The sequence below is a fragment of the Panthera tigris genome (assembly GCF_018350195.1).
Source record: "Panthera tigris isolate Pti1 chromosome A1 unlocalized genomic scaffold, P.tigris_Pti1_mat1.1 chrA1_random_Un_scaffold_58, whole genome shotgun sequence".
Lineage (NCBI taxonomy): Eukaryota > Metazoa > Chordata > Mammalia > Carnivora > Felidae > Panthera > Panthera tigris.
The window spans coordinates 223,853-235,888 of NW_024962143.1; the positions used below are offsets into that span (position 1 = coordinate 223,853).

The following is a 12,036-nucleotide window of genomic DNA, read 5'->3' on the forward strand; positions in this document are numbered from 1 at the left end:
CACACGTTTGTCCTCATTTGGGCACACGGACACCCGCTTGTACACACAGGTAGATGCGCAGGCACACAGGATGCAGTGAGCCAGGCCTTTGGTGGCAGCTGGCTGTGCCTGGCACCGGGCATGCCCACCTGGGCTGCTTTCTCCCTGCTTGGCATTTGTGTTCCCCCATCAGGAAAAGCCTACTGCATTGTTAGTGTGGCTAGTGCCCCTCTCTCCCTTTAACCCAGCCACAGGAAGCAATCCAGGGGAAAGCAGATGAGGTCCTTAGAGAATTGGGCCTAAGGCTGTCTTGGGCCAGCCCCCCATCCCCTGCCCCCGTTCCTGTGTTCCCCCCCACACACCCCAAGCTGGCTGCTGGTGGTAGGAAATCCAGGCATTGTTCTTCCCCATCAGAAAATAGCAGCAGCCTGAGGAAGTAGCAATCCTAACCCCACCCCCCACCCCCCACCCCCCACCCCCCACACCAGGCGTCCAGCTCAGATGCTAGTCAGCAAAATTACTCCGTGTGGCCCCATCCCCCTCCCCCACCTGCTCTGCCCCAGCCTCCAAGGATGCTGCCCCCAGAGCTGTGAGCACTCAGAGAAGTTGGGGGCAGCACAGTTTATGCCCAAGCCCATGGCACCCAACAGAGGGAGGGCAGCCCTGGAAGCGAGGACTAGGCCCCCCATGGCCGAGGCCTCTGCAGCCACACCCGAGGTGGCCATGGCTTTGTTGCAAATGGATACACTGGACACCAGAGCCTGCTGAGTGGGTCCCTGGTACAGACCCCACCTTCTCTGTTCAGGAAACGGAGCATGCTGTGCTGGGGGGCAGTGCTGGGATGAGTGGAATGAACCAAAACCCGGTTACCAGCGCCTTCTATCAGCTCCGCCTCCACTCGGCGGATTGGCAGATGAGGATGGCAGAGGTTCTCCAAGATGCCTCTCGAAAATCCCCGGCAAAACCCAGGCACCTCGCCCCAAACCTTCCACGTGGGAGGACCGGCTCAGGGCAGAGTCACTGCCCGGCGAGTTAGCACCCTGGGCCTCTGCTTCCTCCTGGAGAAGATGGATGCGTGCTCCTGGCATCCCTCGCGGACAGCCCGAGCAGACCGGAGCAGTAACGTCTCGCTTTGTGCCCTGTGGACCACGCGCCCCGAGAGCCGATTGTTTGTGCCCCGGCGGCCTTTATCAGGAGCAGCCATAGGCTCTGTCTGGCTCCTCTGTAGAAAATCACACACGTACGAGGTGCCCGGGTGGCGCAGTTGGTTAAGTGTCTGACCCTTGATTTCATCTCGGGTCATGATCTTGCAGTTGTGGGAGTTCAAGCCCCACGTCGGGCTCTGCACTGGCAGCAGGGAGCCTGCTTGCAATTCTCTCTCTCCGTTGCTCTCTGCCCCTCCCCCACTCACACTGTCTCTGTCTCTCTCAAACAATTTTTAGAAAAAAGAAAAAATTACACACCTAGATATAAGCACTAATGTCTTCCCATAGTTTCAGTGGGGTCTGTAGACATCCCAGAAGCATGGGGGTCTTTGGGCTACATAATCTGAAGTGTTTGCTGATTGGAGGAAGCCGGGCGGAGGACCCTCCTGTGCAAGAGGTGGCCGGCCGTCCCGGCTCCAGGCAGCTCAGCACCTGCCCCTGCACTGACTCCCTCTGCGCTCCGCCCCCAGCAGGAAGGCCGGCAGAGGCCCTGCGGGCAGCAGGTGCTGACGTGGCCTTGGTGTCTCTTTCCAGCTGCGTGGTAGACGAGATGGATTTCTCCCCCATGGAGCTGGACGAAGCTCTCCGAAGTTCCAGGCACACATCCGGGCCCAAGGGGAGGCTCAGAAGGTGGAGTGGCTCATCGAGGCGTTCAGGTCGGGGGCGAGGCAAGGCGTGGGTGGGTGTGGGCAAGAGGAAGGTTACTGGTCACGGCCAGAGTGGAAGGACTGAACCCCTTTGGACATGTGGGCACGCTTAGCCCATGCCTAGCATGACAGAGCCCACAGTCAAGAGCAGCTACGACCCTACAGTCATTCATCCCGGGACTGTGTGCACAGTGATTGGGTGGGATTCTCTATGCCCTTGCTGGGTATGGGACACACGAGTCAGCCACTGACCCAGCCTTCCAGGCTCAGTACCACTGGTGGGGCCAAGGTGGGGAATGAGGACACAATAGGAGGACAAATCTGGGGCCCTGAGCGGGGGGTTGTTCAGGCACTTCCTTCCAGGAGGGCTTCTTGGAGGTGGCGGCACTAATGGAAAAGGCAGGATTGAAGCCCACGTCATCTGAGCTGTGATAGCCACTGCCTTAGTCCTGGCACCCCATGGTTCCTCTTCTCTGATCTGCCCCCCTCACCCAGCTCCCCCTGAAGTCCCCAGTGGATGGAGGCCTCTTGGAGTTTGGGGCAGGGACGCACATTTGAGGCAATGAGAACAATAAGCAGAATACATTAGTGAGGCTGTTGCTTCAGCTGCTGTAACAAAGATGCTCCAGCAGCCGTGGCTGAAACAAGATGGAAGTGCATCTCCCTCTGAGCTGGCATGAAGGAGGCCCAAGCCGGGCTCCCTTCATCTCAGGGTCCCAGGGAGCAGGGCCAACACCCACCACCACAGGGGAGAGGAGTGGGCTCTGCCTTTTAAGGTACAGCCTCGAAGATGCCCACATCCCATCTGCTCTTATCCCATTGGCCAGAACTTAATCACCTTCTGGGCTGCATCCAATCCCGAGGGAGACTGGGGCATGCAGTCCTCGTCCTAAGAAGGCATTGCCAGCCTAAATACAGGTAGGAGATGTAACCAGTGTGAGAAGGAGAGAGTGGAGAGAGCGGCACTCTGCCTGGCAGGTGTTATTTACCCCCGTTTACCAGATGCAGAAACTGAGGCTTGTAAGGCAGCACCCGGCCTCAGCCATTAGGCGCCAGGGCCCAAGTGAGGGTGGCTGCCATGCGTGAGGGCTAGACCCACTCCCTGCCCTGACTGAAGTGGTCCTGACCCTGCTCCCTCTCCCAGCCCCCAGCCAGCGGTACTGCATCTGCAACCCTGGGGTGGTTCGGCAGATCCGGAACCCAGACACCATTTTCATCCTGGCCTTTGCCATCATCCTGCTCAACACAGACATGTACAGCCCCAACGTCAAACCTGAGTGGAAGATGAAGCTGGAGGACTTCGTCAAGAATCTGCGAGGTGAGCGGCCCCGGGACCCGGACTGTGGCATACAACCGTCCCACACTCTGCACACACACCCGGCTGGGCGTGGGGCCAGGACGTGAGTGCGCTGGGCTCAGGGCAGCGCAAGGGAGCTGGGCTCCAGCGCACCCAGCCATCGCACACAGGGGCCTTGGGCGAGTACCGGCTCCACAGACACGGCACAAGTCATCCTGAAGAGGGCAGACTCCTGTCACGCTCCGTGACACACACTGGGAGCATGGACGGAGTGACCCATACCCGGGTCTTGTGCTGTGATGGTTTTAGCTTGTTTCGCAAAGATGCACAGGGATTTGACAGGTGGGCAAGCTCAGCCCAGCTTGGGAGGGCCAGGCCAGACATGGTCCACAGAGGCCGATGGGGTGATGTGAGGGAGCACAGTCGGGAAAAGGGCAGGAGGGGGGAAGCCAGGCAGTGGAGGGGCCGGGCAGAGTGTCTGTGCCACCATCCCTGCTGTGCCCTCTCCTACACTCCGTGTTCCTTATGAAACTGACTTGACTTTTTTTTAATGTTTATTTTATTTTTGAGAGAGAGAGAGACAGAGTGGGAGCGGGGGAGGGACAGAGAGAGAGAGAGAGACACACACACACACACACACAGAGAATCTAAAGCAGGCTCCAGGCTCCCGAGCTGTCAGCACAGAGCCGGACATGGGGCTCGAACCCACGAAACGTGAGATCATGACCTGAGCCGAAGTTGGACATGACTGACTGAGCCACCCAGGCATCCCCTGACTTGCCTTTTGTGTGTATTTTTTTTTAATTTTTTAACGTTTTTTATTTATTTTTGAGACAGGGAGAGACAGAGCATGAACGGGGGAGGGTCAGAGAGAGAGGGAGACACAGAATCTGAAACAGGCTCCAGGCTCTGAGCTGTCAGCACAGAGCCCGACGCCGGGCTCCAACTCACGGACCGTGAGATCGTGACCTGAGCGGAAGTCGGACACTTAACCCACTGAGCCACCCAGGCACCCCTTGTGTGTATTTTTAAGAGGAAACTTATATAAGCACACTGTAAACAGGAAGACTGTATCATTTGCCACACGTGGGCAGCCATTGTAAAAATGAATTTGGTGGACGAAAACACCAGGCCGGGGCGAGTGGCCCATGTTAGACAGGTGCTAACAGTGGGCAGCAGGAAGGAAGGCCTTCCTGGTGTTGTTGCAGAGGAAAGGAATTGAAAAGGAGACGGCTGTCTCCCAAGTGGCACCATGTTAGCTGACAGCATGTCCTCGTTTACCTGGAGTCCCTGCAAGGAGGAGGAGGGACTATGTCCCTTTCCTTGGGAAACACCAAGCTGCAGCAGGCTGAGATCCCCTTAGGGTGTCATATTTTTTTTAAAAAAGGAAAAAAGTTGGTCTGAATCAGGTCCAACTTTGTCAGCTTGTTGAGCTATTTTTTTTTCCTATCCAGTTCTTTAAGTCTTCTGAACTGATGACAAAACTTTAAGTTTTTGATCTTTGTTGCGCCATTTAAATTTCCTATAAAACCACCGCTCTGTCGTCCCCTTTCCTGGGGCAGGAAGGCCCTCCCCCCCCACCCCCCACCCCCCCCCCCCCCCCCGCACTGGGGTTTGAACTGTCCTGGTGCGCCCCCTGGTGGTGGGTACCCTGCAACAGGCCAGCTAATGGGGTGCCCATCCAGAAGAGTGCCAAGCTGCCCGCTTTTCCCAGCTGGGCTCCAGGACCTGATCAGTCAGGGAAGCCAAGGGGCAGGGCTTGGTTCAGACCAACCAGACGGCCATCCCCTGCCCAGAGCACTCATGGTGTGTGGCCCTCTGCTAGATCTCAGGGGTGCTGTGGACCCCAGGGAATTCAGGTCTTAGCTACAGTTCCCAGGAAGCTAAGGAATCTGGGAATTTTCTTAATGGCAATTCAGCACCAGAGCGTGTGAGAGAAACCAGCAGATGCTTTGATGGGACAGGGGCTGTCTCTCCTCACAGGGCTGAGCCTGATTCTGGTCTTCACAGGGTCCCCCGTGCCCTTAGCATGTAGGCCTGTGCTCCCTCGCTGCCCAGAGAGCAGGCTGTGTGCTGCATGCTGTTGGTGACCCCATGCGCTGCAGTTTAAAGGTCTTTGCGATTTGACTCTGTTTTTTTTTTTTTCTGCCTTTAGACCTCACCCACATAATTGGGACTCCCCTGTATGGGGAACAACAGGAGCAGCCTGAAATGATTAGCCCAGAGGAGAGAAGGCTCGGGGAGGGAAGGGTTGCTCAGTCAGATTGCCAGTCGGCCACCCTCACATCAGTGGCTTTGTCGTTTGTATCCGGCCTTGCACCCGACCATCCCAGCAGTCTGGGGGAGTTATCATCCCACTTCTCAGGAGATCGAGCTGTCGGCTGTCTCCCAAGCTTGAACCGTTCCCTCCAAATCCCATCTTTTCAAGCCAGGAACTCAGGAGTGTTCTGTTCAGTCTTCCTTGTGTTCAGAAGGGTAGCCAAGGCAGAGGGAAGGGATCTTCCCAAGGTCACGTCCACGGGGGCAGGACTCTGGTCTCCCACAGCCTGGCTGGTGCTCCGCACCAGGCAGACGTCCAGCTTGGTGTTTGTAGAGGAGACCTTCCCCCCTGCACACACTGGGCGCATTTTCTCTGGAATTCCTCACTCTGGTTCCCCCGGGGAGACCCTCAGCAGGAGTGCCTTTGGGGGGTTGGAGGGTAAGCGGGGGAGGAATCACTCACCAGCATGGCAGCCAGATGAGCAATGATTTTCTTTTATTGATGTTTGTTTTTAAGTTTTCTAGATTGATTTCTTTTTAATGGCTAGTATCCTCACATAGTTTCAAAAAAAAAAAAACACAGAGTAAGACAAGCTAGCAATCACATTCTTTGGTATTTACCCAAAGGAATTGAAAACCCCGTACATCCACACAAAATCCTGCACAGGATGTTTATAGCAGTTTTATTCATAGTTGCCAAAACTTGGCAGCAGTCGAGAGATGTCGTTCGGTGGGGGAACGGATACATAAACGGTAGTCCATGCAGACAATGGAATATTATTCAGCACTAAAAAGAAAAGAAGCCATGAGAAAACAGGGAGGAACCTTAAAAATGCATACCACCAAGTGAAGAAAGCCAGTCTTAAATGGTTGCATACCATAGGAGGCCAGCCATATGACCTTCTGGAAAAGGCAAAACTATGGAGACATAAGAGATCAGTTGTCACCAGGGGTTGGAGGGAGGAGGGGCGGAGGAGGTAGAGCACGGGGGAGTTTTTGGGCAGTGACACTATTCCACCTGACTCCATGGTGGTGGAGACGTGTCGGTAAACGTTTATTATCGAACACACAACACCAAGAGTGAATCCCAATGTAAATTATGGATTTTGGGTGATAATAGTGTGTCAGTGTGGGTTCACTGGTTCTAATAAATATATGACTCTGGTGTGGGAAGTTGGTAGTGGGTGGGGGCCGGTGTTACGGGGAAATCTCTGGGCTTTCCCCTGAATTTTGCTGCGAACTTAATTGCTCTAAAACACAGTTCTAAAAAATAGTCTGGTTTTAAAAAATGTGTGGGGTGCCTGGGTGGCTCAGTCAGTTGAGCGTCCAACTCTTGATTTCAGCTCAGGTCATCATCCCAGGGTCATGGGATTGAGCCCTGTGTTGGGCTCTGCTTAGGATTCTCTCCCTCTCTCTCTGTCCCCCCCTCTTCCCTCTGCCACTCTCCCCACTCTCACACTCTGTCTGTAAAATTAAAAAAAAAAAAGTATGAACGGTCAGTAGCAGAGCCCCTCCCACCCCTACCTGTGTGCCCAAGGCCACACCCTCCCCCTTACAGTTCCGTGTAGGTTCCCTGTGGTCATCCTCATTTTCCTGGCAGCTGTGTGGTATTCCATTGCACCTGTGCAGGGATGGCTTAACCAGTCCCCTATTAATGGGTAAATGGGTGAATCCCAGTCTTCTGCTCTTTGGAAACCATGCTGCCATGAGTGCCCTGGTCTGTGCATCATGGCCCATGGGATAAATTTCCCCCGGATGCAACCAGTGGCCCAGAGGGGCTTTGAGTGTATATTTGTGACCCTCCCACCAGCAGTGGCTGGGAGGCCCCTTCCCACAGCCTCGCCAACTGCGCAGTTTACCAAACCTCTGGACCTCTGCCAGTCTGTGGTCTGAGGACTGGCGTGGGGTTGCGTTTCTCTCTTGAGTGGGGCCGAGTTTTCCTCACAGCAGCTTTTCAGGGTATAGTGAAAAGGGTGCATGCCTGTCATCAGAACAACCTGGCTTCAAGGCCAGACCCCAGCTTCTGCGCACGTGACGTGGGACAACAGCTGGTGGCGCTGCTCAGGTGCACGGAGTTCTCACTTTCTGGGAACGCACCGCCGCTGCTCTGTCTTCTTCACGAGACCTCCGTGAAGTCACCCGTGCGCTTGATGGCCCACTTCACAGAGGACCCCCAGCGCAGAAACTCGGTCCCACGGCTCGTGAGGGGCAAAGCAAGAACTTAGGCCCATGCCTGTGGGAGCCTGAAGCCACAAACACCAGCTTCACAGCCACCCCCAACCCCGGGCCCTTCCCTGAGCCTTGCTTTCCCAGCTGCGGTCACACCCACCCAGCGGGGCCGTGGTCAGGATTAGCAAGCTGATGTTTATAAAGCCCTTGGAGCATGGCTGGAAGCTGGCACAGCCCTCTGCGTGCTGATCTGGGTGGCTATGCTGTCCTTGTCCTGGTGGAAGGATCCTAGGGCATTTCATAATTGACTGAAGGTGTTCAGTGGCTGTGGGTCTGGAAGGTCTTTGGTTCTGCTGAGGATTGATGAAAGGGATTGATATTCTGATTGGGTTTAGAAACTTGGTAAATCAGGGGTGAGCCTGGGGCCCTGAAGCTGAGCGGTGCCAAAGCCACCCAGACCCTGGCCCGCCCTGAGGCCTGGCTACTGTCTCCTGCCCAGGTGTGGACGATGGTGAGGACATTCCCCGGGAGATGCTAATTGGGATCTAGGAGCGCATTCGCAAGCGGGAACTGAAAACCAACGAGGACCACGTGTCCCAGGTGCAGAAGGTGGAAAAGCTCATCGTGGGGAAAAAGCCGGTATGTGGTGGCCCTGCATCCCTGGCTCCCTCACTCCCACCCACCCCTCCCTGATGCGACCTCAGGCCTGCCCCACTGGCATTAGCTTTGGACAGGGGCCCTGATGCCATTTGGAACCTGGCTTCTTCGGGGCATAGTTGGGGGGGGGGGCGGTTCCTTTAGCTTTAGGGTGGCTCCTGCCTGATATTGGGGAATAATAACCATTGGCCCTGGGTTATATTTAAAGAGAGCCTGAGGCTCTTAAGAAACCAGCCCAAGTTGCGCAGTGGTCCCTTGGTGGCCTGGGAATGCCCTTATCGGCCTTTCCAAGTTCTGGCAGCGAGGAGGTCTCCTGAGCTGTGTGTGGCATGTCTGGACAAAGGCTATGGGAACGTGCCTCTGGAGGGGTGCTTACCTACTCGGATGTCATCCCATTAGCTCTCTCAGGTCCCAGGTGCATGCTTTGGATCATTAATATCTTTTCTTGTTTGTTTAATGTTTCCCACATAGATTGGATCCCTGCATCACGGGCTTGGCTGTGTGAGTATCCCTCTGCTTTTACATCCTGGCTGATATCCCGCCCTGGGTTGGGGTTGGGGTGGGGGCAGGGAGGTCCACCATGTTCTGTGTTCACCTCCCTGCATCCCCTGGTTCCCAGATCCACAATTCTGGCTACTTGAGTTCCTTTCCATAGTGATAAGAAATTTGATTTTCATAATTCTCCCAGCCTCGAACCTCTGCAGGCCCAGGCTGCAGCCACCTGGGGAGGGTTGTGTACCGTCAGGCCAGGGCAGATGGTGTCCCTCCCTCTCACCAGGCCCGTTTAAGTGCAGAGGCCAAGGCTTGCCTCCCACCCGAGGCACTGTGCCCAAAACAGATGAGGCTGATGGGCCATTGCAGGCCTGCCCACCCAACCCGCCCTCTGCTGCCCACACTCCACTGTCACCACCTTGAGCAGGTCTGCCTGCCTACTCACCCCAGGAGCAGCAAGGCTAGCCTTGCAGTCACGTGGCACTTTCCTTATGTGTCCGTCTTTACCCTTCACCGGGCAGCCTGCATTGCAAGAGTCAGTGTCACAAACCGGTCTGCTCCCCCCTCTTCCCACCTTGGCCTAGAGACAAACCACTAGATGCTGCCGTGGCCAGCCCTCACCCACCTCTCCGGCCCCGCCTCCCACCACCCTCTCCCCTTCATGCTTTTATTCCAAACGATGCCCCTCCCTGAGCACACCAGCCTGGGCCAAGCCCTTCCTCCCATCTTCCTGATGCACTGAGCTCGGGCCTCCCACCACCAGGGCACCCATTGCAGAGTGAACCCTCCCTGCCAACACATCCCTTTACTAACCTGCTGTCTCCTGCGTGAGCCTGGGTGCTCTCAGAGCCACCACTGGGCCTCCCCAGTGACTTGTCACCGCAGCCCTTAGACACCATACAGGTTGTACCTGGCCTTGAGAGTGGCTCGGGCTTCGGCAGAGTGGGGGCTCACGTGAACCCATGGCAGGTGTGCTCCGCGTGGAGGCCCAGGCCAGGCCCCACGTGGTGGTGTGGCTGCCGGCCCAGGAGTTGGGGCAGGGAACCATCAGAAGCGTTGGGATTCTTTAGGAGGGGCCTGGAATCCTCTCTGGGCTCTGCACCTTCCCAGTTGTGTGGCTGAGGCAAGTTGCTCAACCTCTCTGTGCCTCAGTGTCCTCATCTCAAGTAGACACTCTGGAGAAATCTTTGCGGGACTAACAGGCTTATGTGTGTGATGGGCACTTTGTGGGAACTGAGAAATCACGAATTCCTCACTGTGGGGGCTCCCGTGTACACGTGATGCTCTAAGACATCTGGGACCTGCCTGAAGGAAAGGAAAGGAGGTGTCGCGAGAGGCAGGGACACTTTCCATGGCCCTTCAGGAGAGCTCCTGAGGAAGAGCAGGGAAAGTTGCAAGGAGTCCAGGCACGTCTGCTGTGTGCGGTTGGTGGGAGAAGGCGTTTTCGAAGGCCAGGCCCACAGGCTGGGTTCCCAGCGCACAGGGACTGCACCGGAGGGGCTGGGGGCTGACGCAGCGCTTCCTCCCCATACAGGTGCTCTCTCTGCCCCACCGGCAGCTGGTCTGCTACTGCCGGCTCTTCGAGGTTCCAGACCCAAACAAGCCCCAGAAGCTCGGGCTGCACCAGCGAGAAATCTTCCTGTTTAATGACCTCCTGGTGGTATGTGGTTCCCCAGAGCGTGTCATGGCTGGGACCCGTGGCTTGGGGCAGCCTTGAACTGCAGCTCCGGTCTCCCATCTGGCCTTGTGTGCCTGCGCTTGGGGAAAGGCACCCACGTGCGTGGGGTGGAGGTGAAGGGGATGGAGTCAGCCCCACGGTCTTGGGTTACAAGAGGCAGAATCTAACTCACAGGGCAGCCGACGAAAACGGGACTTCGTCAGCTTATTTAAAGCCCGGAGGGGGGTGTGGGGCTTCAGCCCCAACTATTTCTAGAAGCTTACACAGCGTCAGCGGGACTCCTTTATTAGGCTCTCTGTCTCTCAGCTGCGTGGGCTCCCTTCTCAGGAGCTCTGTCCACAAAGGGAAAGTCAGTCTTGGCAGTTGCAGGCTTAATCCTGCCCCCTCCCTGCATCCCCGGCCACCAGGGGGATTTTCTTGGGAAGAGTCCGGGCAGAGGTCTCACTGGCTCCCGTGCCCATGCCTGAGCCGCTCACAGGGGCCAGGCAGGTGCAGTGCTGTCTCATTGGCTAAACCCGGGTCACTGCTCACCCCCAGGAGTGCCGGGTGGCAGAGAGGGGGTTCCCCAAAGGGAAACTGTGGAGCTCTTGCCAAAAAAAAGGTGGCTTGGATGCTGGCCACCGGGGATAAAGATGCCCCTGGAGACAACGGGGGGAAACTGTCCCTTGGGTCTTTGTCTCTCCTGCATGCCCTGGGCTTTCTTGCTAGAGGCCCTTGTCCCTGTCCTTGCTAGAGGCCCTACCTGCCTGAGGACCAGCCACTTCTCTCTGACTGCTGAGGTTGGAATCTGGACCTGTGGGTTTCAAGTCTTTGTCAAGAGTCCCTGACCTCAAGCAAGTGACTTCAAATTCCTGAGCCTCCGTTTCCTCCTCCAAAATCTCTCAGGCAGTCACAGAGCTCAGGTGGGGTCCTGGGTGTCCAAGCCCAGCCTGGCGCCTTCGGGGTCATGTGCAGTGTGGCGCCTGCCACCTCTCTGCTGAGGGGCTTCGTCGCCAGCCAGGACGACATCTGGGATTCACGGGAGCGGAAGCCAGCATCCATGTCAGGATGTGCCTGGACACACAGGCCTGCCCTGCCCCAGAGGCCTCCCGACCTCTGCACTGCCAAGAGGGTTTTGACGTTAGTCTCGGTCAGAATCCCGAGCGCCCAGAGTTGCCCCTGAGCGGTGCAGGCGATACGACTCAGCCTCTGTCTCTGGCTGCCCCCAGGCGACCAAGATCTTCCAGAAAAAGAAGAACTCGGTGATGTACAGCTTCCGACAGTCCTTCTCCCTGTAAGGCATGCAGGTTCTGCTCTTCGAGAACCAGTGTAAGTCCGTGCTGGGGGCCTGCCACGGCCCGGCCGCGAGTGTGCTTGCTGGAGCACTCGTCCACACGTGGCCTTGTGCCACGTGGTGGAAACGGTGTCACAACTCCCACCTTGTAGTCATGAAGTGCTGTGCTCCCCAAGGATCTCCCCCTGGGGATCTCCCCCAGCTCTCCCACGTGTGTTCCGTATTCCTGCTTCGCCAGCAGAGAGAAGGTTGCAGGCCAGGGGTCTGACGAGCCACAGTACCTGGGGAGAATTTGATAACATTGTACATGGTGGTGATCGCCTTTGCTTTTGCTCCTACGTCTTCTTACCGTGTGGTTAAGGTTTTTTTAATTCAGGGCG

The 12,036-nt window shown here is 56.5% G+C and overlaps 1 pseudogene; it reads left to right on the forward strand.

Moving 5' to 3' along the window:
* LOC102960698 overlaps positions 1-12,036 on the forward strand; it is a 50,341-nt pseudogene that overhangs the window by 26,997 nt on the left and 11,308 nt on the right.